The sequence below is a fragment of the Salvelinus alpinus genome, chromosome 20, assembly GCF_045679555.1.
Source record: "Salvelinus alpinus chromosome 20, SLU_Salpinus.1, whole genome shotgun sequence".
Lineage (NCBI taxonomy): Eukaryota > Metazoa > Chordata > Actinopteri > Salmoniformes > Salmonidae > Salvelinus > Salvelinus alpinus.
The window spans coordinates 6,864,102-6,889,733 of NC_092105.1; the positions used below are offsets into that span (position 1 = coordinate 6,864,102).

The window sequence follows — 25,632 nt, forward strand, 5'->3', positions numbered from 1 at the left end:
AGCACGTTGTGAGAACAGCAGAGGCACATAACAGGGGGGGAGGGTTAAAACAGCACGTTGTGAGAACAGCAGAGGCACATAACAGGGGGGGGGGGGTTAAAACAGCACATTGTGAGAACAGCAGAGGCACATAACAGGGGGGGAGTTAAACAGCACGTTGTGAGAACAGCAGAGGCACATAACAGGGGGGGGTTAAAACAGCACATTGTGAGAACAGCAGAGGCTCATAACAGGGGGGGAGTTAAACAGCACATTGTGAGAACAGCAGAGGCACATAACAGGGGGGGGGGGTTAAAACAGCATATTGTGAGAACAGCAGAGGCTCATAACAGGGGGGGAGTTAAACAGCACATTGTGAGAACAGCAGAGACACATAAGGGGGGGGGGGGGGTTAAAACAGCACATTGTGAAAACAGCATAGGCACATAACGGGGGGGGGGACAATATGGTAGCAGTACCAATCAACAATGGCATTGTTTTCAGTTAACCTCTTACTGCAGTGGGCTAAATCAGGGTCACACAGAGGGATTCTGGGTAGTCTTAAACAAATCTACTTTGAAACAGAAGTATATACACCTCACACACACGTTTATGGGCTTAAAAAAAAAAAAGACGGCACTTGTACCATGTCAGATATAAAGTTGAAATGTATTACATGTTGAGTTGCATCCCAATATTACACGTTATTTACATCACAGAAGACTGAACTGTAACACAACTGTTTCACATAGAAACAACAGATTTTCAGTTTGAAAAGAAATTATGCTTATTCATCTGAAGTACCCAAAAAGGCCACTATGTAATTTTAAATAATTCCAAATAAACTGAAAGTTACTAACATTATGGTAGTTGTCACGTTCCTGACCTGTTTTCGTTGTTTTTGTATGTGTTTAGTTGGTCAGGGCGTGAGTTGGGGTGGGCATTCTATGTTATGTGTTTCTATGTTGGGTTAAATGTGTTGCCTGATATGGTTCTCAATTAGAGGCAGGTGTTTGACGTTTCCTCTGATTGAGAACCATATTAAGGTAGGACTGTTCTCACTGTTTGTTTGTGGGTGATTGTTCCTGTGTCTGTATGCACCACACGGGACTGTTTCGTGTTTTCGTTCGTTTGTGTAGTCTGTACCTGTTCGTGCGTTCTTCGTGTATATGTAAGTTCTCAAGTTCAGGTCTGTCTACGTCGTTTGTTGTTTTGTAGTTTGTGTAAAAGTTTTACCGTCTTCGTCTGTCTGTAAATAAATGTCATTATGTCTTCATTCAACGCTGCGTTTTGGTCCGACCCTTACTCCTTCTCTTCATCCGAGGAGGAGGAAAGCAACCGTTACAGTAGTTTACTGGTCAACTTTGAAAGTTTCCAGTAATATACCCTCCCTTTGTATCAGGAATCGAGGTAAGACCCAGATGCAGACACGTCAAATTCACAATGGTTTAATAATCCAACAGGGGCAGGCAATAGACAGGTCAAGGCAGGCAGGGGTCAGTAAACCAGAGGTGGGGCAACGGTACCAGACGGCAGTCAGGGTCAGGGTAGGCAGAGGTCAGCAATCCAGAGGTGGGGCAAAGGTACAGGTCGGCAGGCAGGCTCAGGCAGAGTGGTCAGGCAGGCGGGCTCAGAGTCAGGACAGGCAAGGGTCAAAACCAGGAGGGAGAGAAAAAGGAGAGACTGGGAAAAGCAGGAGCTGATAACAACAACCCTGGTTGTCATGACAAACAAGACAAACTGGCAACAGACAAACAGAGAACACAGGTATAAATACACAGGGGATAATGGGGAAGATGGGCGACACCTGGAGGGGGTGTGGAGAAAGTCACAAAGACAGATGACACAGATCAGGGTGTGACACTTTGAAAGTTTCCAGTAATACACCCTCCCTTTGCAACCCTAGCTGGACCAGATCACCATGGAGCCCAGATGGACCGTTGTGAAGAGATTGAGTTTGATGCGATCACCCCCGGACGCTAAGAGAATCACCTACTTCTTCAAGGGTAACTAACTGACACGTTCCATTATGCACCACCATTTAAATAAGTAGCTAGGTTTCCATCCAATTGGCGACAGATTTTCATGTGAATATTCAAAAGTCCGCAAAAATGAAAATATAAGTATTTTCCTCACCAGTCGTGCGTTTCCACCAAACGGATTTGTAGCAGATTTAAAAATCAGTGCGTGACGATGTAGTGCACTGTAACGATCGTCTAAGGGAGGAGACCAAAACATAGAATGTCCACCCCAACTCACGCCCTGACCAAACCAAAATAGAGACATAAAAAAGGATCTCTAAGGTCAGTGCGTGGAGATGTAGTGCACACAAAATGTACTTTTTTCGCTTATGTTTTTATGTACCTAATAAAAATCGAAAGTTCAATGTGTTTCCCCATCTCATTTTCAACTCTAACGATTAAGATTTGTCACAAAAAACTGTTAAGTTAAATAGCAAATGTTCCTGGTCTTGGCATCTGTGCTCTAGCCAAGAGCTGGCAGACACAGAGCGGTTAGGCCAGTCTACATGATGAGATTATTATGGACAATGAGACCCTTCTATATTTATTGGAAAAAGAGCATAAAGATTACCGTGCACTTTCACAACCCTGTGAAGTTATAGCATCATTTATTTTGTCAGTAGCCTAATTAACTGTGTGGTTTCCCGAGTCGTAGTTTGAGGACCACACACCGTGTCATCACTTTATTTAACTAGGCAAGTCAGTTAAGGACAAATTCTTATTTACAATGACGTTCTACCAAAAGGAAAAAGGCCTCCTGCGGGGACGGGGGCTGCGATTAAAAATATAGGACAAAACACACATCACGACAAGAGAGACAACACAACACTACATAAAGAGAGACCTAAGATAACAACATAGCAAAACAGCAACACACGACAACACAGCATGGTAGCAACACATGACAACAACATGGTAGCAACACATGACAACAACATGGTAGCAACACAACATGACAACAACATGGTAGCAATACAACATGACAACAACATGGTAGCAATACAACATGACAACAACATGGTAGCAATACAACATGACAACAACATGGTAGCAATACAACATGACAACAACATGGTAGCAATACAACATGACAACAACATGGTAGCAACACAAATCAATCAAATCAAGTTTATTTTATATAGCCCTTCGTACATCAGCTAATATATCGAAGTGCTGTACAGAAACCCAGCCTAAAACCCCAAACAGCAAGCAATGCAGGTGTAGAAGCACGGTGGCTGGGAAAAACTCCCTGAAAGGCCAAAACCTAGGAAGAAACCTAGAGAGGAACCAGGCTATGAGGGGTGGCCAGTCCTCTTCTGGCTGTGCCGGGTGGAGATTATAACAGAACATGGCCAAGATGTTCAAAATGTTCATAAATGACCAGCATGGTCAAATAATAATCAGGAATAAATGTCAGTTGGCTTTTCATAGCTGATCATTAAGAGTTGAAAACAGCAGGTCTGGGACAGGTGGCGGTTCCATAACCGCAGGCAGAACAGTTGAAACTGGAACAGCAGCAAGGCCAGGTGGACTGGGGACAGCAAGGAGTCATCATGCCCGGTCGTCCTGACGCATGGTCCTAGGGCTCAGATCCTCCGAGAGAGAAAGAAAGAGAGAAGGAGAGAATTAGAGAGAGCATACTTAAATTCACACAGGACACTGGATAAGACAGGAGAAGTACTCCAGATATAACCAACTGACCCTAGCCCCCCGACACATAAACTACTGCAGCATAAATACTGGAGGCTGAGACAGGAGGGGTCAGGAGACACTGTGGCCCCATCCGATGATACCCCCGGACAGGGCCAAACAGGAAGGATATAACCCCACCCACTTTGCCAAAGCACAGCCCCCGCACCACTAGAGGGATATCTTCAACCACCAACTTACAATCCTGAGACAAGGCCGAGTATAGCCCACAAAGATCTCCACCACAGCACAAACCAAGGGGGGGCGCCAACCCAGACATGAAGATCACGTCAGTATCTCAACCCAACATGACAACAAAATGGTAGCAACACAACATGGCAACAGAACAACATGGTAGCAGTACAAAACATGTTACAAACATTATTGACATGAAGTTAAATCAATATTTGTGCATAAAGGCGTTTCCCCCGCCATTTCTCGCATAATTAATTTTACAGACACAAAAAGATCCCACCGTGTCAAATGAACAAACGATCTGTCGGCATTTATAAAATTGTACTGAAACTTTATTTAAACTTCACTTTATTTTTTATATACGGTATGACTTTACTTGCATAAAAACTGTGGATGGAAATGTGGTTAATGAGTGACTGTATTGTGATATCCCTGACATGTATGTATCATGTGTCTATGTACTGAATTCTTTAAAACTTTCAAATAAAAAACAATCAATCAATCATGGCTGATACCCCATCTGTCTCTCAGTATTGATGAGTCATAATTCGACTTATCTATTATTGATCAGTATTATTATTGATCAGTATTATTATTGATCTGTATTATTATTGATCAGTATTATTGCTAATATTGTCACGGATCCCTCCGGGAACTTTCATTACGCTCACCTGTCCCCTGTTCCCACGGATTAGTACTTGTGTAAGTGTGTCCTTTGGTTTCCATTGGGGCTGTTCCATTATTGTTACAATGTCTGTTGGTGCGTGCGAGTATCTGTGCTGTGTGTTTTGGGCTTTCGTTTCCTTGTGGATTGTGCAGATGATTCCGGGTCTCGTCCCGTGTGTTAATCATTGTGCGCTTGTGTTATTTATTCGAAGTACTCCTCGCTCTTTTGTTTTGGGTTTCAACCCTGTGTTTTGTTACGTGTTTGTTTGATCTTCGTCCCCGTGCCTTTACACGGCGCGCCGTAATTTGGGCTTAATTAAAAACCCTTTTTACACATTCCTGCATCTGTCTCCCGAATAATTTATGCCAACGTGACAACTGTTATTGATCAGCATGTTTAGATGCATCCCAGACCTCTCTAGAAAACAGTGATAGAAAATTGTTGCCTAGTGGATGATCTTTATTAATCTGATTTGACCGACTGCGTGGCTTTGGTTCTGCCAGGTGACCACATGTGGGCCGGCTTCCACGGTCCCTCTGAGCTGATCAACGGTTCCTACAAGGAGCTGGACGAGCATCATCACCTGGGTCACATTGATGCCGCTTTTTGTCTCCACCAGCCTAACGACAAAGACCATCTGCATACCTACTTCTTCCTGGTATTAACATTTCACTTCCTGTTTTTACCATTCCAGTGAGCAAAATGTGTCAAACATCGTCTTTTGAATGTCTTTTAAATCCCAAAATTGATGTTCAACTCCTAGGGATATCTACTGAAACATTGTCAGGGTTGGGTAGGTTACTTTCTAAATTCTAATTTGTTACAGTTGCTAGTTACCTGTACAACATTGTAATCAGTAATGTAACTTTGGGATCATCCAAACATAATTGGATTACTTGCAGTTACTTTTGGATTACTTTTAGTAATAGGCATTTAGAAGAAGACAAAAACGATCCATCAAACGCATTTGGTGTGTCATCGTAGTGGTCTCTGATTGGTAGTCATTTGGTGTGTCATCATAGTGGTCTCTGATTGGTGGTCATCATTTGGTGTGTCATCGTAATGGTCTCTGATTGGTGGTCAGACTCACTCAAGTGGAACAAACTTAAACTGAAACTTTTTTTTTCAATTCTGAATTAAAAACAAAGATGTAATAATGTAATTTTTTGTCAAACATCCTTTCTGAATTTAAAAGTAATCCAAGAAGTAATCATCTAGTTTTTCAAAAGTATCTGTAATATTTGCTGGTAACGTAACTGATTACATTTACTGTTTTTTGTTGTTGTAATCAGATAACATCTCTCCGGGAAGAAGAAGAAGGGCGGGGGTGTATGTTTCATGATTAATGACTCATGGTGTGATTGTAACCACATACAGGAATTCAAGTCCTTTTGTTCACCCAACCTAAAATACATTCACAAGCATTTTGCTTCACCCGCAATAACATCTGCTGAACACGTGTATGTGACAAATACAATATGATTTGATTTGACATGTAACTAATTACATCAGTTCCTCCACAAACCTGAACATTGGTCCTGTCCAGAAACACCCTCTATACCCAGATACTAAAAAGACTGGATTGGCCTTAACAATATGGTAGTAGCTCCACCCTCCTCTCCATCATCTCCTCCTCTCTCCACTCTAGGGCAACAAGGTACTAAACAATATGGTATTAGCTCCACCCTCCTCTCCTGCATCTCCTCCTCTCTCCACTCTAGGACAACAAGGTACTAAACAATATGGTAGTAGCGCAACCTTGCCCTCTGATAGGTTATAAAGATTCCTCTCCTCTCTCCTCTTTAGGACAACAAGGTGTTCAGCTACCACGAAGACGGGCTTCCCCAAGGACATCTCTGAGGTGGCTGACCTCTGACCTCTGTCCTGTGTTTTCTCTGGTGCAGGACACCAAAGTGTTCAGCTACTACAAGCACCAACTGGAGACGGGCTTCCCCAAGGACATCTCTGAGGTGTTCCCTGGTATCCCTGACCACCTGGACGCTGCTGTGGTGTGTCCCAAGGGGAGATTGTCGCCGAGACTCTGTCATATTCTTCAAGGGTAAGCTAATACCCATATCTCTATCAAATCAACAATCAATCTCTATCAAAGATAGACAAAAACATTTAAATACATGTCCTCTGTAGCTCAGTTGGTAAGGCGATTTCTGGGACCACTCATAAGTAAAACATTTATGCACACATGACTGTAAACGGCTTTGGATAAAAGCTAATATATAATGCTATTATATATTATTGACTCCAACCCTGCTTCCTCCCCAGTGCATGACGTGTTCCACTTTGACACCTACACTAAGAAGGTAAAGGCTGGCCAGTTGGACCCACCTCCCTAACTGCACCTCAGTCCTTCGCTGGTCGGATCACTACTACTGTTTCCATGGACACCAGTTCACCAAGTTCCACCCTCGGTCCGGAACTGTGACGGGGAAGTACTGTAGCAGCGCGAAGCGAACCCGTGTAGCGCCGCGCAGCGCGAAGCGAACCCGTGCAGCGCCGCGCAGCGCGAAGCGAACCCGTGCAGCGCCGTGTAGCGCGAAGCGAACCCGTGCAGCGCCGTGCAGCGCAAAGCGAACCCGTGTAGCGCCGTGCAGCGCGAAGCGAACCCGTGCAGCGCGAAGCGAACCCGTGTAGCGCCGTGCAGCGCGAAGCGAACCCGTGCAGCGCCGTGCAGCGCGAAGCGAACCCGTGCAGCGCCGTGTAGCGCGAAGCGAACCCGTGCAGCGCCGTGCAGCGCGAAGCGAACCCGTGCAGCGCCGTGTAGCGCGAAGCAAACCCGTGCAGCGCCGTGCAGCGCGAAGCGAACCCGTGCAGCGCCGTGCAGCGCGAAGCGAACCCGTGTAGCGCCGTGCAGCGCGAAGCGAACCCGTGCAGCGCCGTGCAGCGCGAAGCGAACCCGTGTAGCGCCGTGCAGCGCGAAGCGAACCCGTGCAGCGCCGTGTAGCGCGAAGCGAACCCGTGCAGCGCCGTGTAGCGCGAAGCGAACCCGTGCAGCGTGAAGCGAACCCGTGCAGCGCGAAGCGAACCCGTGCAGCGCCGTGCAGCGCGAAGCGAACCCGTGCAGCGCCGTGTAGCGCGAAGCGAACCCGTGCAGCGCCGTGTAGCGCGAAGCGAACCCGTGCAGCGCCGTGTAGCGCGAAGCGAACCCGTGCAGCGTGAAACGAACACGTTCAGCGCGAAGCAAACCCGTGCAGCGCCGTGCAGCGTGAAGCGAACCCGTGCAGCGTGAAGCGAACCCGTGCAGCGCCGTGCAGCGCGAAGCGAACCCGTGCACATGCGCAGATAGCATTCCGCTACACCCGCAATAACATCTGCTAAACACGTGTATGTGACCAATAACATTTTATTTGATTTGTGTGACTGTGTGAGAGAAAAGTCTTGCATCGCTGAGCCTACCTTTTTTTTAATGTGCGTCTGGTGAAGTTTCTGATTTGATCATGATGCCACCCTGGCCGTTTGAGCGACCACACGGAGAGGGAGCGTTGCAGCCACGCCCCCCCTGGACGCCATGACAGAAGACGGCCCGGAGAAATCCTTCGCCTTCAGAGGTGTGTATGGCTTTGATTTGACTCGGTGTGTGTGTACCTGTGAGTATTCATATTGTGTTTAACCTCTGGTTGTGTACCTGTGTGTGTATTCATATGGTTGTATTAACCTGCACTGTAGCCTTTTATTATAAAAGACAAATGTTTTGACCTATCTGGTTAAATAAAGACAAAACTAATAACAATAATTTGATTTATATTATATTGATATTTCCACCTATAGTAGGTGCTTTTACATAGTGAGGTGGGAAACTCGCCTCTTACACAACCAATGTGTAGCACCCACTTGTAATGTTTCTTCACTGATGTATGTTGTGCCAACAGGAAGACCAGCTGTTTCTGTATGAGTCTGGTGGGCAGCTTTACCGCCTGGTGGTGTGATTCCCCTGAAAGATGCGCTGGAGATCCAAGGCCCGCTGGACACTGCTTTTATCTGTGGAGAACATTCCATTTTGCACGTCATCAAGGGTGCGGTGCTAACCTTCTTTATTTCCCCCCTCCATACATTTACAGGCACGCGTAGAGTGTAGTGTAATGTATACCGGAAAAAGCATTAACGTATAAACACAACAATCATCACTTCCTTGTCACATGACCTGATCCCCATACCTGGGTCGTATTTATTAGTGTTCACCGTAGCAAAACGTTTTAATAAAAACAGAAAACCAAAGCAATCGTTTTCTTACAGGTATTCTTACCCTCTGTTTCAGTCCATTTGGTGCCCTAATGAATATGACCCTTGTCACATAATAATTTCTTCATTCCCCTCCAATTCAGTGAACCAAATGTTTGACATTGAGCTGGTCTCCACTCCTGGAGGAGTGATCAGGGAGTCCAGGCTGCCCTTCCCCGAAGGTGGACGCTGCCCCGACGGAATCAGGGTGTTTGTGGGAGCAGGTTACTTCCACTACGAGACCCCTATGCTGCTGGCTTACAGCAAGATCATGCCCTGAGCCACACAAGATATCGCTGGAGATGTTTGGCTGTGGATGTAACGGATGTGAAATGGCTAGCTAGTTAGCGGGTACGCGCTAATAGCGTTTCAATCGGTTACGTCACTTGCTCTGAGACTTGAAGTAGGGTTTCCCCTTGCTCTGCAAGGGCCGCGGCTTTTGTGGAGCGATGGGTAACGCCGCTTCGTGGGTGACTGTTGTTGATGTGTGCAGAGGGTCCCTGGTTCGCGCCTGTGTCGGGGCGAGGGGACGTACTAAAGTTATACTGTTACATGGACACCATGGGACGAATGTTAGTCAGTTGTTGACTATGCACGCCCCAAATCCTCTAACTTGAGATCCTCTTAACTCTGACTTTTGCCTTATTCATTCAGTAGCCCTTTCCAGCAGTCAAATGACCTAGTGGCCTCATGGGTGGAATGTTATTCATATTTTTCATAATTTTATAAATAATAAACGTAATTAAAGAATAATGTGGATAAATTATTGAATAAGCATGCCCCATTCAAGAAATTTAGAACCAGGAACAGATATAGCCCTTGGTTCTCTCCTGACCTGACTGCCCTTAACCAACAGAAAAACATCCTATGGCATTCTGCATTAGCATCGAACAGCCCCCGTGATATGCAACTTTTCAGGGAAGCTAGAAACCAGTATACACAGGCAGTTAGAAAAGCCAAGGCTAGCTTTTTCAAGCAGAAATTTGCTTCCTGCAACACAAATTCAAAAAAGTTCTGGGACACTGTAAAGTCCATGGAGAATAAGAACACCTCCTCCCAGCTTCCAACTGCTCTGAAGATAGGAAACACTGTCACCACCGACAAATCCACTATAATTGAGAATTTCAATAAGCATTTTTCTACGGCTGGCCATGCTTTCCACCTGGCTACCCCTACCCCGGACAACAGCACTGCCCTCCCCTCTGCTACTCGCCCAAGCCTTCCCCATTTCTCTTTCTCCCAAATACAGTCAGCTGATGTTCTAAAAGAGCTGCAAAATCTGGACCCTTACAAATCAGCCGGGCTAGATAATCTGGACCCTTTCTTTCTAAAACTATCTGCTGAAATTGTTGCCACCCCTATTACTAGCCTTTTCAACCTCTCTTTCGTGTCGTCTGAGATTCCCAAAGATTGGAAAGCAGCTGCGGTTATCCCCCTCTTCAAAGGGGGGGACACTCTTGACCCTAACAGCTACAGACCTATATCTATCCTACCCTGCCTTTCTAAGGTCTTCGAAAGCCAAGTCAACAAACAGATTACCGACCATTTCGAATCCCACCATACCTTCTCCGCTATGCAATCTGGTTTCAGAGCTGGTCATGGGTGCACCTCAGCCACGCTCAAGGTCATAAACGATATCTTAACCGCCATCGATAGGAAACAATACTGTGCAGCCGTATTCATTGACCTGGCCAAGGCTTTTGACTCTGTCAATCACCACATCCTCATCGGCAGACTCGACAGCCTTGGTTTCTCTAATGATTGCCTCGCCTGGTTCACCAACTACTTCTCTGATCGAGTTCAGTGTGTCAAATCGGAGGGTCTGTTGTCCGGGCCTCTGGCAGTCTCCATGGGGGTGCCACAGGGTTCAATTCTTGGACCGACTCTCTTCTCTGTATACATCAATGATGTCGCTCTTGCTGCTGGTGATTCTCTGATCCACCTCTACGCAGACGACACTATTCTGTATACTTCTGGCCCTTCTTTTGACACTGTGTTAACAACCCTCCAGGCGAGCTTCAATGCCATACAACTCTCCTTCCGTGGCCTCCAATTGCTCTTAAATACAAGTAAAACTAAATGCATGCTCTTCAACCGATCGCTGCCTGCACCTGCCCGCCTGTCCAACATCACTACTCTGGACGGCTCTGACCTAGAATATGTGGACAACTACAAATACCTAGGTGTCTGGTTAGACTGTAAACTCTCCTTCCAGACTCACATCAAACATCTCCAATCCAAAGTTAAATCTAGAATTGGCTTCCTTTTCCGCAACAAAGCATCCTTCACTCATGCTGCCAAACATACCCTTGTAAAACTGACCATCCTACCAATCCTCGACTTCGGTGATGTCATTTACAAAATAGCCTCCAAAACCCTACTCAATAAATTGGATGCAGTCTATCACAGTGCCATCCGTTTTGTCACCAAAGCCCCATATACTACCCACCACTGCGACCTGTACACTCTCGTTGGCTGGCCCTCGCTTCATACTCGTCGCCAAACCCACTGGTTCCAGGTCATCTACAAGACCCTGCTAGGTAAAGTCCCCCCTTATCTCAGCTCGCTGGTCACCATAGCAACACCTACCTGTAGCACGCGCTCCAGCAGGTTTATCTCTCTGGTCACCCCCAAAACCAATTCTTCCTTTGGCCGCCTCTCCTTCCAGTTCTCTGCTGCCAATGACTGGAACGAACTACAAAAATCTCTGAAACTGGAAACACTTATCTCCCTCACTAGCTTTAAGCACCAGCTGTCAGAGCAGCTCATAGATTACTGCACCTGTACATAGCCCATCTATAATTTAGCCCAAACAACTACCTCTTTACCTACTGTATTTATTTATTTATTTTGCTCCTTTGCACCCCATTATTTCTGTCTCTACTTTGCGCTTTCTTCCACTGCAAACCAACCATTCCAGTGTTTTTAGTTTTATTTTACTTGCTGTGTTGTATTTACTTCGCCACCATGGCCTTTTTATATTTTTATTTATTTATACATATATTTGTTTGCCTTCACCTCCCTTATCTCACCTCACTTGCTCACATTGTATATAGACTTATTATTTTTTCACTGTATCATTGACTATATGTTTGTTTTACTCCATGTGTAACTATGTGTTGTTGTATGTGTCGAACTGCTTTGCTTTATCTTGGCCAGGTCGCAATTGTAAATGAGAACGTGTTCTCAATTTGCCTACCTGGTTAAATAAAGGTTAAATAAAATAAATAAATAAAATAAAATAAAATAAAAAAATAAATCTGGTGTTTCTATGTCAAACGATTTTGCTATGATTCAGTCTTCTGTTGTGTATATAACGTGTAATATTGGGATGCAAACTCAAAATTGAATACATTTCAACTCTATATCTGACATGGTACAGGTTTTACGTTTTTTTTTTTTTGCCCATAACTTTGTGTGTGAGGTGGATATACTTCTGTTTCAAAGTAGATTTGTTTAAGACTACCCAGAATCCCTCTGTGTGACCCTAATTTAACCCACTGCAGTAAAAGTTTAAGGTCACTGAGAGTTTTGTATTTAAACTCGAGTCATTCATGTGTATCTCAAGTTATCCTGATGATTTGATGAGGCATCGATTGGGTTAAGTCAAGACTGACAGTTTCTGATCAAATGTACCGAAAAGTGTGTTCAGTGTTTTCATTGAGTATTTAATGTCAGTATTTATATTTGCAACCAGGAAGAATGATCCTACCTCATACCTCTACTTCTATATCTAATGTTAAATACAGCTGTTGTCTGTCTGACATGAACAAATAGTATTACACAGATAATACTTCTGCTTTTATTGTGTCCATGTCTTCCCAACGAATATCACAGTCACTCTTCCAATAAACTTACAATATAACACAGTTCCAATAACCTTTAGTGTTTCATACTATACATATCTCTATATATATATATCCCCTCTCACTATACTAATATATATATATCACTATACTAAAAAGAGAACATCAAAGTCTTATATGGCTCTGGGATCAGAACTATATAAATCTATTTTTTGTTGTTGTCACATGCTCCGAATACAACAGGTGTAGTAGACCTTACAGTGAAATGCTAACATACAAGCCCTTAAAACCAAACATTGCAGTTTTAAGAAAATACCTTAAAAAAATAGATAAGAGATTAATCAAATGGCCAATCAAATGACTATTACATTGACCCCCTCCCGATTTGTTTTGTACTGTACCCCCACACACTGACTCGGTACCGGTACCCCCTGTATATACAGTTGAAGTCGGAAGTTTACATACACCTTAGCCAAATACATTTAAACTCAGTTTTTCACAAATCCTGACATTTCATCCAAGTAAAAATTCCCAGTCTTAGGTCAGTTAGGATCATCACTTTATTTTGAAGGGGGTAAAATTTCAGCATAATAGTAGAGAGAATGATTTATTTCTTTCATCACATTTATTTCTTTCATCACATTCCCAGTGGGTCAGAAGTTCACATACACTCAATTAGTATTTGGTAGCATTGCCTTTAAATTGTTTAACTTGGGTCAAACATTTCGGGGAGCCTTCCACAAGCGTCCCACAATAAGTTGGGTGAATTTTGGCCCATTCCTCCTGACAGAGCTGGTGTAACTGAGTCAGGTTTGTAGGCCTCCTTGCTCGCACACGCTTTTTCAGTTCTGACCACAGATTTTCTATAGGATTGAGGTCAGGGTTTTGTGATGGCCACTCCAATACTTTGACTTTGTTGTCCTTAAGCCATTTTGCCACAACTTTGTAAGTATGCTTGGGGTTATTGTCCATTTGGAAGACACACAACTCTCGTACAGACTCTGGAGAGGCGAAGGTCGAGAGCCATGCGTCCTCCGAAAACACGACCCTACCAAGCCTCACTGCTTCTTGACACACTGCTCGCTTAACCCAGAAGCCAGCCGCACCTGATGTGTCGTAGGAAACACAGTACAACTAGCAAACAAAGTCATCGTGCGCCCGGGCCGCAACAAAGACTGACTTAAGCGCTATGGGACAAGGACCTCCCGGCCGGCCAAACCCTCCCCTAACTCGGACGACGCTGGACCAATTTTGCGCCACCTCATGGGTCTCCCGGTCGTGGCACAGCCTGAAATCAAACCCGGGTCTGTAGTGATTTCTCTAGCACTGCAAGGCAGTGTCTTAGACCGCTGCACCACTCGGGAGGCCTGCCCATGGTGATCTCAGGCTTGTGTGCGGCTGCTACTGTCATGAAAATCCATTTCATGAAGCTCCTGACAAACAGTTATTGTGCTGACGTTGCTTCCAGAGGCAATTTGGAACTCAGTAGTGAGTGTTGCAACCCGGGACAGATGTCTTTTACACACTACACGCTTCAGCACTCAGCGGTTCCGTTCTGTGACCTTGTGTGGCCTACCACTTAGCGGCTGAGCCATTGTTGCTCCGAGACGTATCCACTTCACAATAACAGCACTTACATTTGATCGGGTCAGCTCTAACAGAAATTTGACAAACTGACTTGTTGGAAAGGTGGCACTTTGAAAGTCACTGAACTCTTCAGTAAGGTCATTCTACTGCCATTGTTTGTCTATGGAGATTGCATGGCTGTGTGCTCGAATGTATACACCTGCCAGCAACGGGTGTGGCTGGCAGGTGTATACACCTGTTTGGTGTATAAGCCAAGTTTGGGGGCGGCAGCGTAGCCTAGTGGTTAGAGCGTTGGATTAGTAACTGAAAGTGTTGCAAGTTCAAATCCCCGAGCTGACAAGGTACAAATCTGTCGTTCTGCCACTGAACAAGGCAGTTAACCCACTGTTCCTAGGCCTTCATTGAAAATAAGAATTTGTTCTTAACTGACTTGCCTAGTTAAATAAAGGTTTAAAAAAAAAATAATTAAACGGGTGTGGCTGAATTAGACAAATCTACTAATTTCAAGGGGTGTTCACATAGTTTTGTATATATACTGTATACACTACCATTCAAAAGTTTGGGGTCACTTAGAAATGTTCTTGTTTTTGAAAGAAAAGCAATTTTTTTGTCCATTAAAATAACATAAAATTTATCAGAAATACAGTGTAGACATGGTTAATGTTGTAAATGACTATTGTAGCTGGATAAGGCTGCTTTTTAATGGAATATCTACATACAGTGGCTTGCGAAAGTATTCACCCCACTTGGCATTTTTCCTATTTTGTTTCCTTAGAACCTGGAATTAAAATAGATTTTTGGGGGGTTTGTTTCATTTGATTTACACAACATGTCTACCACTTTGAAGATAATAAATATTTGTTATTGTGATACAAACAAGAAAGCTGAAAACTTGAGCATTCATAACTATTCATCCCCCAAAGTCAATACATTGTTGAACCACCTTTTGCAACAATTACAGCTGCAAGTCTCTTGGGGTATGTCTCTATAAACTTGGCACATCTAGCCACTGGGATTTTTGCCCATTCAAGCAAAAACTGCTTCAGCTAATTCAAGATGGATGGGTTCCGCTGGTGTACAGCAATCTTTAAGTCATACCACAGATTCTCAATTGGATTGTGGTCTGGGCTTTGACTAGGCCATTCCAAGACATTTAAATGTTTCCCCTTAAACCACTCAAGTATTGCTGGAAGGTGAACCTCCGTCCCAGTCTCAAATCTCTGGAAGACTGAAACAGGTTTCCCTCAAGAATTTTCCTGTATTTAGCGCCATCCATCTCTCCTTCAATTCTGACCAGTTTCCCAGTCCATGCCAATGATAAACATCCCCACAGCATGATGCTGCCACCACCATGCTTCAATGTGGGGATGGTATTCTCGGGGTGATGAGAGGTGTTGGGTTTGCGCCAGACATTGCGTTTTCTTGATGGCCAAAAAGCTACATTTTAGTCTCATCTGAACAGAGTACCTTCTTCCATATGTTTGGGGGAGTCTCTCACATGCCTTTTGGCGAACACCAAACATTTTTGCTTATTTTTTTCTTTAAGCAATGGCTTTTTTTCTGGTCACTCTTCTGCAAAGCCCAGCTCTGTGGAGTGTTCGGCTTAAAGTGGTCCTATGGACAGACATTCCAATCTCTGCTGTGGAGCTTTGCAGCTCCTTCAGGGTTATCTTTGGTCTCTTTGTTGCCTCTCTGATTAATGCCCTGCTTGGCTGGTCTGTGAGTTTTGGTGGGCGGCCCTCTCTTGGCAGCTTTGTTGTGGTGCCATATTCTTTCCATTTTTTAATAATGGATTTAATGTTGCTCTGTGGGATGTTCAAAGTTTCAGATATTTTTTTATAACCCAACCCTGATCTGTACTTCTCCACAACGTTGTCCCTGACCTGTTTGGAGAGCTCCTTGGTCTTCATGGTGCCACTTGCTTGGTGGTGCCCCTTGATTAGTGGTGTTGCAGACTCTGGGGCCTTTCAGAACTGGTGTATATATACTGAAATCATCTGACAGATCATGTGTCACTTAGATTCCAGACAGGTGGACTTCATTTAACTAATAATGTGACTTCGGAAGGTAATTGGTAGCACCAGATCTTATTTAGGGGCTTCATAGCAAAGGGGTGAATACATATGGACGCACCACTTGTCCGTTTTCAAATTTTTCAAATTTTTCGAAAAAAGTAATTTTCTTTCATTTCACTTCACCAATGTGGACTATTTTGTGTATGTCCATTACATGGAATTAAAATTTGAATTAATTTAAATTACAGGTTGTAATGCAACAAAATAGGAAAAATGCCAAGGGGGATGAATACCTTTGCAAGGCACTGTAGGCTTACAGAGGCTCATTATCAGCAACCAGCTCCCCTGTGTTCCAAGGGAACGTTGTGCTAGCTAATCCAAGTTTATCATTTTTAAAGGCTAATTGATCATTAGAAAACCCTTTTGCAATTGTTTTAGCACAGCTGAAAACTTTGGTTCTGATTAAAGAAGCAATAAAACTGGCCTTCTTTAGACTAGTTGAGTATCTGGAGAATCAGCATTTGTGGGTTCGGTTACAGGCAAAAAATGGCCAGAAACAAAGTACTTTCTTCTGAAACTCGTCAGTCTTTTCTTGTTCTGAGAAATGAAGGCTATTCCATGCGAGAAATTACCAAGAAACTGAAGATCTGGTACAACGCTGTGTACTACTCCCTTCACAGAACAGCACAAACTGGCTCTAACCAGAATAGAAAAAGGAGCGGGAGGCTCCGGTGCACAACTGAGCAAGAGGACAAGTACATTAGAGTGTCTAGTTTGAGAAATTGTGTGTAGATTGATGTGGGAAAAATGTAATTTAATACATTTTAGAATAAGGCTGTAATGTAACAAAATGTGGAAAAAGTCTGAATAATTTGTGAATGCACTGTATTTCCTAATATCACACACACACACACACAATGGTGGTAATATATTCACATTGTTTCACTTTTGTTAGACTGGGACAGCAGGTTAGACCAACTGGGACACCATTGTTATAGTCCTAATTGTAGCCAATGGCAGTTATGATATATATAAGGTTGTCAGAAATGTATGAAGTGTTGGGCTAATATGTTGGATAGATTTTTTTTATTTTGCATTCTTATTTAACCTTTATTTAACTGATTATTTAATAGATGTCTGAACAGGTACGCAAAACGTGTTCCACTTTTTCAGAATTCACTCAAATAACAGTACTAATAACAGTACCAATTACAGTACCAATAACAGTACTAATAACAGTACCAATAACAGTACTAGTAACAGTAATAATGCCAGTACCAATAACAGTACCAATAACAGTACTAATAACAGTACTAATAACAGTACCAATAACAGTAGTAATAACAGTACTAATAACAGTACTAATAACAGTACTAATAACAGTACCAATAACAGTACTAATAACAGTACTAATAACAGTACTAATAACAGTACCAATTACAGTACCAATAGCAGTACTAATAACAGTACTGATAACAGTACCAATAGCAGTACTAATAACAGTACTAATAACAGTACCAATAACAGTACCAATAAAGTTTCAATAACAGTACCAATAGCAGTACCAATAGCAGTACTAATAACAGTACTGATAACAGTACCAATAGCAGTACTAATAACAGTACTAATAACAGTACCAATAACAGTACCAATAGCAGTACTAATTACAGTAATAATAACAGTACCAATAACAGTACTAATAACAGTACTAATAACAGTACTAATAACAGTACTAATAACAGTACTAATACCAGTACCAATAACAGTACTAATAACAGTACTAATAACAGTACTAATAACAGTACTAATAACAGTACTAATAACAGTAGTAATAACAGTACCAATAACAGTACCAATAACAGTACTAATAACAGTACTAATAACAGTACCAATAACAGTACCAATAACAGTACTAATAACAGTATTAATAACAGTATTAATAACAGTACCAATAACATCAAGAGTTCTCATTCTAATTGTATGTGTTATTTTGATATAATTTAACAGGCAGTGTTGTTGTTGTTTTTTAAACACATGAATCACGACGTGAGTCATGTGTCCAAAGGAGGAATTACCAGTCCCCCTGAGGGCCCTTCGGTAAACATGGAAAGTGATTTTCTTCACATGACTGCCTGTAAATGGAAAACATATATGTTGGTAGTGGTTGACAGTTACTCCAAATGGATTGAAGGACTGGTTTTCTGATCCACGCACGTACATTTTATTTTATTTTAAGGGATCTCATATCTGTATTCCCAGTCATCTGAAATCCACAGATTAGGACCCAAGTTAATTTATTTCAATTGACTGATTTCCTTATATGAACTGTAACTCAGTGCATTTAAAAAGAAATTGTTACATATTGTGTTCATATTTTCGTTCAGTGTAACATTTAATTTTGGTAGTAGCAATCTGAATAATTTTAAACCCACTACCAACTCGCCTGCTGTTAATGCTGCTAGAAAATTATGGAAATTACCGTCTTGGGACAGAGCCAGATGCGTATGCTAATTGGTTGCTTTGGTCAGGGTCACCAGGTGTAAAAAAATAAATAAAACAATGTTTCAATGACCACTCAAAACCCACCCACAAGGCTAGAAAACCTGCCCAAAATGAGTTTGTTACAGCAAGACAGGACTTGCCACATTTATTCAATAGGTGTCTCCATAATGACAATTTAAATACAACTGGTAAAATTCCTTTAGCTTGTTCTCTGCATTTCTTCGTTATTGGTTCATCACACCAAATGAGTTAATCAGAACTATATAAAAGAAGCGTCCCTTTTTCAGGACCCTATCTTTCAAAGATAAATCGTAAATATCCGAATAACCTCACAGATCTTCATTGAAAAGGGTTTAAACACTGTTTCCCATGCTTGTTCAATGAACCATGAACAATTATTGACATGCACCAGTGGAACGGTCGTTAAGACACTAACAGCTTACAGACGGTAGGCAATTAATTAAGGTCAAAGATATGAAAACTTAGGACACTAAAGAGGCCTTTCTACTGGCTCTGAAAAACACCAAAAGAAAGATGCCTAGGGTCCCTGCTCATCTGCGTGAACGTGCCTTAGGCATGCTGCAAGGAGGCATGATGACTGCAGATGTGGCCAGGACAATACATTGCAATGTCCATACTGTGAGACGCCTAAGACAGCGCTACAGGGAGACAGGACGGACAGCTGATCGTCCTCACAGTGGCAGACCACGTGTAACAACACCTGCACAGGATCGGTACATCCAAACATCACACCTGCGGGACAGGTACAGGATGGCAACAACAACTGCCCGAGTTACACCAGGAACGCACAATCCCTCCATCAGTGCTCAGACTGTCTGCAATAGGCTGAGAGAGGCTGGACTGAGGGCTTGTAGGCCTGTTGTAAAGGCAGGTCCTCACCAGACATCCCCGGCAACAACATCTCCTATAGGCACAAACCCACCGTTGCTGGACCAGACAGGACTGATAAAAAGTGCTCTTCACTGACGAGTCGCGGTTTTGTCTCACCAGAAAGGGGGTCGGATTCGTGTTTATCGTCGAAGGAATGAGCGTTACACTGAGAACGGTACTCTGGAGCGGGATCGATTTGGAGGTGGAGGGTCCGTCATGGTCTGGGGCGGTGTGTCACAGCCTCATCGGACTGAGCTTGTTGTCATTGCAGGCAATCTCAACGCTGTGCGTTACTGGGAAGACATCCTCCTCCCTCATGTGGTACCCTTCCTGCAGGCTCATCCTGACATGACCCTCCAGCATGACAATGCCACCAGCCATACTGCTCGTTCTGTGTGTGATTTCCTACAAGACTGGAATGTCAGTGTTCTGCCATGGCCAGCGAAGAGCCCGGATTTCAATCCCATTGAGCACGTCTGGGACCTGTTGGATCGGAGGGTGAGGGCTAGGGCCCCCCAGAAATGTCCGGGAACTTGCAAGTGCCTTGGTGGAAGAGTGGGGTAACATCTCACAGCAAGAACTGGCAAATCTGATGCAGTCCATGAAGAGGAGATGCACTGCAGTACTTAATGCAGCTGGTGGCCACACCAGATACTGACTGTTACTTTTGATTTTGACCCCCCTCCTTTGTTCAGGGACACATTATTCAATTTCTGTTAGTTACATGTCTGTGGAACTTGTTCAGTTTATGTCTCAGTTGTTGAATATTGTAGTGAATGGTTAAAACGCATGTTTTTTTCAGACAGCGTGTTAATGTAAGTCATATTGCTCTACAAATAATCATATTTTCAACTGGAGTATATAAATCGAATAAGCCCCAATATTTTGCTTTTAGGCTTCTTTTATTTCATAAAAAATGTAAATTAATGTGTGGCTGCAGGCAGCCTGATGCCTGAGTCATCCATCCCTCTGGAGCAAGATGGAAAGGAAAGAGAGAGAGAGGAGATCCATCATGAGTCCATCATGAATCCTCCATGAGTCCATCATGAATCCTCCATGAGTCCAGTACATAGAGTTTTAATAGTCAGTAATGGAGTTAATCAGTTCCTCACCTCTGCGCCTCTCTCTCTCTCTCGACATGATAAAGGTTAAGTATTTATAATTAAGCATTTCAAGGTAAGGTCTACTACACCTGTTGTATTCAGAGCATGTGAAAAATACAATTTGATTTGATTTGATCTGACTTCAAACTTTCTGGCCAATGCTAGCTTGCTACATATAGGGCTCCAGACCAAAACAAAATCACCACCTGTACCTGAACCATCCCGAAGTACCTGAATCATCCCGAAGTACCTGAATCATCCCGAAGTACCTGAATCATCCCGAAGTACCTGAACCATCCCGAAGTACCTGAATCACCTCGAAGTACCTGAATCACCTCGAAGTACCTGAACCATCCCGAAGTACCTGAATCCTCCCAAACTGAACATAAACTGTCCGAAATTAAAATACTTGCCAACATGTGTCTACTCTAGGATTCTAGGTCTTTCACAGTGATTTAAAAGGCTAATTAGAGTAGCCTGAAATAGATAAATGAGGCTGTCAGACATTCAAATAAAAAGGTCAACATTGGAATAATATTTAAATCTATTTTGCATAAATATACATAAATAATTAGCCTAAGTCTAAAAGTGTATCCTAAGTTAAATGCTATTGGTTACAGCCTCTCATGTCCACACCGATGCTGACATGAAGGACGCACCAGAGAATGGAGCCCGTCTTTAATAACCTTTCTTTTTTCTTCAGAAATGTAAGCAGCTAAACGGCCGTCATGTTTGACAGTCATAATGTAAGATAATTAACATTAAGGTCTGAAGTCTTGATTCTGTAGATACTCACAGTTCATTCAGATCAAATGGGCACAAGAACAGAGAAAACAAAAGGCCAGTTCCTGTTGCGCAGCGTACACTTTACCCACATTCACCATCCGAGCGAAGCCAGTCACAATTCACAATCCAGGTCATATTAGTAACCCGTGTTGCTGATTGCGTCTCTACATCCTCCCCTGGATCATCATATTAAACCTCTTTCATGTGACTTTGCGCTTTCTAAAGTGTTTTCCAGCTAATTTCATTTGGGAACATTTGCTCATTGCTTTAGTACCATGTGCACATTGTTGAGTTTATAATGTGAGGAAATAATAGTTTATCAACATTTTTAAGCTAAAAGTTATGGTCTGTTGCAGTAGGCCTAGTTGTACTCATTTTGAAAATGTCATCCCATAACTGTCCCAGAGTCTGATATGTCATCCCAGAACTGTCCCAGAGTCTGATATGTCATCCCAGAACTGTCCCAGTGTCTGAAATGTCATCCCAGAACTGTCCCAGAGTCTGATATATCATCCCAGAACTGTCCCAGAGTCTGATATGTCATCCCAGAACTGTCCCAGAGTCTGATATGTCATCCCAGAACTGTCCCAGTGTCTGAAATGTCATCCCAGAACTGTCCCAGAGTCTGATATATCATCCCAGAACTGTCCCAGAGTCTGATATATCATCCCAGAACTGTCCCAGAGTCTGATATGTCATCCCAGAACTGTCCCAGAGTCTGATATGTCATCCCAGAACTGTCCCAGAGTCTGATGTCATCCCAGAACTGTCCCAGAATCTGATATGTCATCCCAGAACTGTCCCAGAGTCTGATATGTCATCCCAGAACTGTCCCAGTCTGATATATCATCCCAGAACTATCCCAGAGTCTGATATGTCATCCCAGAACTGTCCCAGAGTCTGATATGTCATCCCAGAACTGTCCCAGAGTCTGATATGTCATCCCATAACTGTCCCAGAGTCTGATATGTCATCCCATAACTGTTCCAGTGTCTGATATATCATCCCAGAACTGTCCCAGTCTGATATATCATCCCAGAACTATCCCAGAGTCTGATATGTCATCCCAGAACTGTCCCAGAGTCTGATATGTCATCCCAGAACTGTCCCAGTGTCTGATATATCATCCCAGAACTGTCCCAGTCTGATATATCATCCCAGAACTATCCCAGAGTCTGATATGTCATCCCAGAACTGTCCCAGAGTCTGATATATCATCTCAGAACTGTCCCAGAGTCTGATATGTCATCCCAGAACTGTCCCAGAGTCTGATATGTCATCCCAGAACTGTCCCAGAGTCTGATATATCATCCCAGAACTGTCCCAGTGTCTGATATGTCATCCCAGAACTGTCCCAGAGTCTGTTTCAACGGTCCCAGACATATCACTGGGACTACAGGACGCCCTGGCTGTATAGTATACCCAGAATTAAAGCATATTGTTCCATCCTCTTTCTCTCTCTCTGATACTGTTGAATGATTATTTCTCAGTTTCTCTCCCTTTCTGTGTTGGCTGTAATAAACTCAGAGGCTAGCTGCATGCTGCAGCTCTCTCTCAACACACACATACTCCTCCGGGCCTCCTGCTCCCTCCTCACTCACTCAGTCACGCAGCAACAGACTGTCGCTGGCCTCACTGCCTGATAGTCAGCAGCAGCAGGTCACAGTGAAATAATGAATCCGTTTTTTTTTTTAAACACCATGAAGGACACGATGCACTTTAGAAGTAGCCCATAAAACCCGTAACTCACGAACCAATACATTTTCACACCAGAGAGAGATTGAGTGTAGATTGTGTGTAATGAGGTGTTGGCAAAGCCGAAGCCATGGCAGGGCCAAACTGGGCAGAGGCCCTGCCAGATTGAACACTGGCCCACCTAATCAAAAGGTTGCAGGTTTGAATCCCCCAGTTGACTAGGGGAAAAATCTGCCGATGTGCCCTTGAGCAAGGCACTTAACCATACGTTTCTCTGGACAAGAGTTTCTGCTAAAATCATTTGTTGTTTGTGTTTTCTCCCAAAAAATTACAAATTTCCCCAGAGGCCACTATGGAAGGCTAATTTGTTATAGAGGATTGGAAGCACCTTCGCGGGGGGAGGTCAGGAATTCCCGTCCCTTCTTGAAGTTTTGGGCAGCTGTAGCCCTGACATTGTTCCTAACATCAACAGACTACTAACGGCCATCATCACCCTTCCTATGACTTCACGTAGTGTTGATAGACTCTTCTCCACTGCAGGCCATATTAAAACATCCATCAGGTATTGCATGTTGACTACACCGTCTCAACAATCTCACCCTGTTGTCCTTTAAAAGGAACCCGAGTGACTCTTTGGACTATGAAAAAATAATCTCGTTCTTCAACACCAAGCCTAGGCGTCTACGCCTTGTACTGTAAAACGTGAAACACACAAGAAAGGTAAGCCTGAATACTTGTTTGCTCATATCCAATCCAGTGCCGAGCTGGTGTCCGGCCGATGTGCTGACCATGGTCCGGAATCCACCTAATGTGTCTAGATTAGATTACAAGTTTAACAGGCACATGTACAGAGTTGGTGATGTAAATACAGGGTACAGTAAAAATCTTAAAGTCCGAATTCAAACAAATGCAGAGAGAAATAAAAATAATACAAGTAATTAAAAAGAACAGAATTAAAAAGAAATAAAATATATACGTATTAACACTGCAACAATGGTAAATATATACATATTAACACTGCAACAATGGTAAATATATACAGTGGGGAGAACAAGTATTTGACACACTGCCGATTTTGCAGGTTTTCCTACTTACAAAGCATGTAGAGGTCTGTAATTTTTATCATAGGTACACTTCAACTGTGAGAGACGGAATCTAAAACAAAAATCCAGAAAATCACATTGTATGATTTTTAAGTAATTAATTTGCATTTTATTGCATGACATAAGTATTTGATACATCAGAAAAGCAGAACTTAATATTTGGTACAGAAACCTTTGTTTGCAATTACAGAGATCATACATTTCCTGTAGTTCTTGACCAGGTTTGCATACACTGCAGCAGGGATTTTGGCCCACTCCTCCATACAGACCTTCTCCAGATCCTTCAGGTTTCGGGGCTGTCGCTGGGCAATACGGACTTTCAGCTCACTCCAAAGATTTTCTATTGGGTTCAGGTCTGGAGACTGGCTAGGCCACTCCAGGACCTTCAGATGCTTCTTACGGAGCCACTCCTTAGTTGCCCTGGCTGTGTGTTTTGGGTCGTTGTCATGCTGGAAGACCCAGCCACAACCCATCTTCAATGCTCAAACTGAGGGAAGGAGGTTGTTGGCCAAGATCTCGCCATACATGGCCCCATCCATCCTCCCCTCAATACGGTGCAGTCGTCCTGTCCCCTTTGAAGAAAAGCATCCCCAAAGAATGATGTTTCCACCTCCATGCTTCACGGTTGGGATGGTGTTCTTGGGGTCATCCTTCTTCTTCCTCCAAACACGGCGAGTGGAGTTTAGACCAAAAAGCTCTATTTTTGTCTCATCAGACCACATGACCTTCTCCCATTCCTCCTCTGGATCATCCAGATGGTCATTGGCAAATGACGTGTACACCGAGGAACTTCAACCGGACCGTAACCTTAAAAAATAACTAAAGTTGTATTACAAAAGTAGTTTGAAATGTTTTGGCAAAGTTTACAGGTAACTTTTGAGATATTTTGTAGTCACGTTAACTTCTCTGCGCTACAGATCCCTTTTACGGGATCATTTTCCTAAACAACCGCTGAATTGCAGGGCGCAGAATATTACTAAAAATATTTATAATCATGCAATCACAAGTGAAATTGACCAAAACACAGCTTAGCTTGTTGTCAATCCAAGCTTTTGTAAGTGTATCAATCAATGTTAGAACAGCTAGCCCCAAATTAGCATGGTCACGAAAGTCAGAAAAGCAATAAAATGAATCGCTTACCTTTGATAATCTTCGGATGTTTGCACTCACGAGACTCCCAGTTACACAATAAATGTTATTTTTGTTCGATAAACATTACTTTTATAACAAAAAAACGCCATTTGGGTTGCGCGTTATGTTCAGAAAACCAAAGCCTCGTTCCGTTCGATGAAAATTCCAAAAAGTATCCGTAATGTTCGTAGAAACATGTCAAATGTTTTTTATAATCAATCCTCAGGTT

At 43.1% G+C, this 25,632-nt stretch overlaps 1 long non-coding RNA gene and 1 pseudogene across 1 annotated transcript in view; one reads left to right on the forward strand and one right to left on the reverse strand.

The window, feature by feature from the left end:
- The first annotated feature begins 425 nt into the window (after positions 1-425).
- Positions 426-9,547, forward strand: LOC139547272 (hemopexin-like; annotated as a pseudogene).
- Positions 9,548-24,358: 14,811 nt separating this feature from the next.
- The window catches only part of LOC139547202 (uncharacterized), an 8,206-nt gene continuing 6,932 nt past the window's right edge, over positions 24,359-25,632 (reverse strand). The window contains exon 2 of the long non-coding RNA XR_011669354.1: positions 24,359-25,079. This is a non-coding gene — a long non-coding RNA (uncharacterized lncRNA). The remainder of the gene's footprint in view (positions 25,080-25,632) is intronic.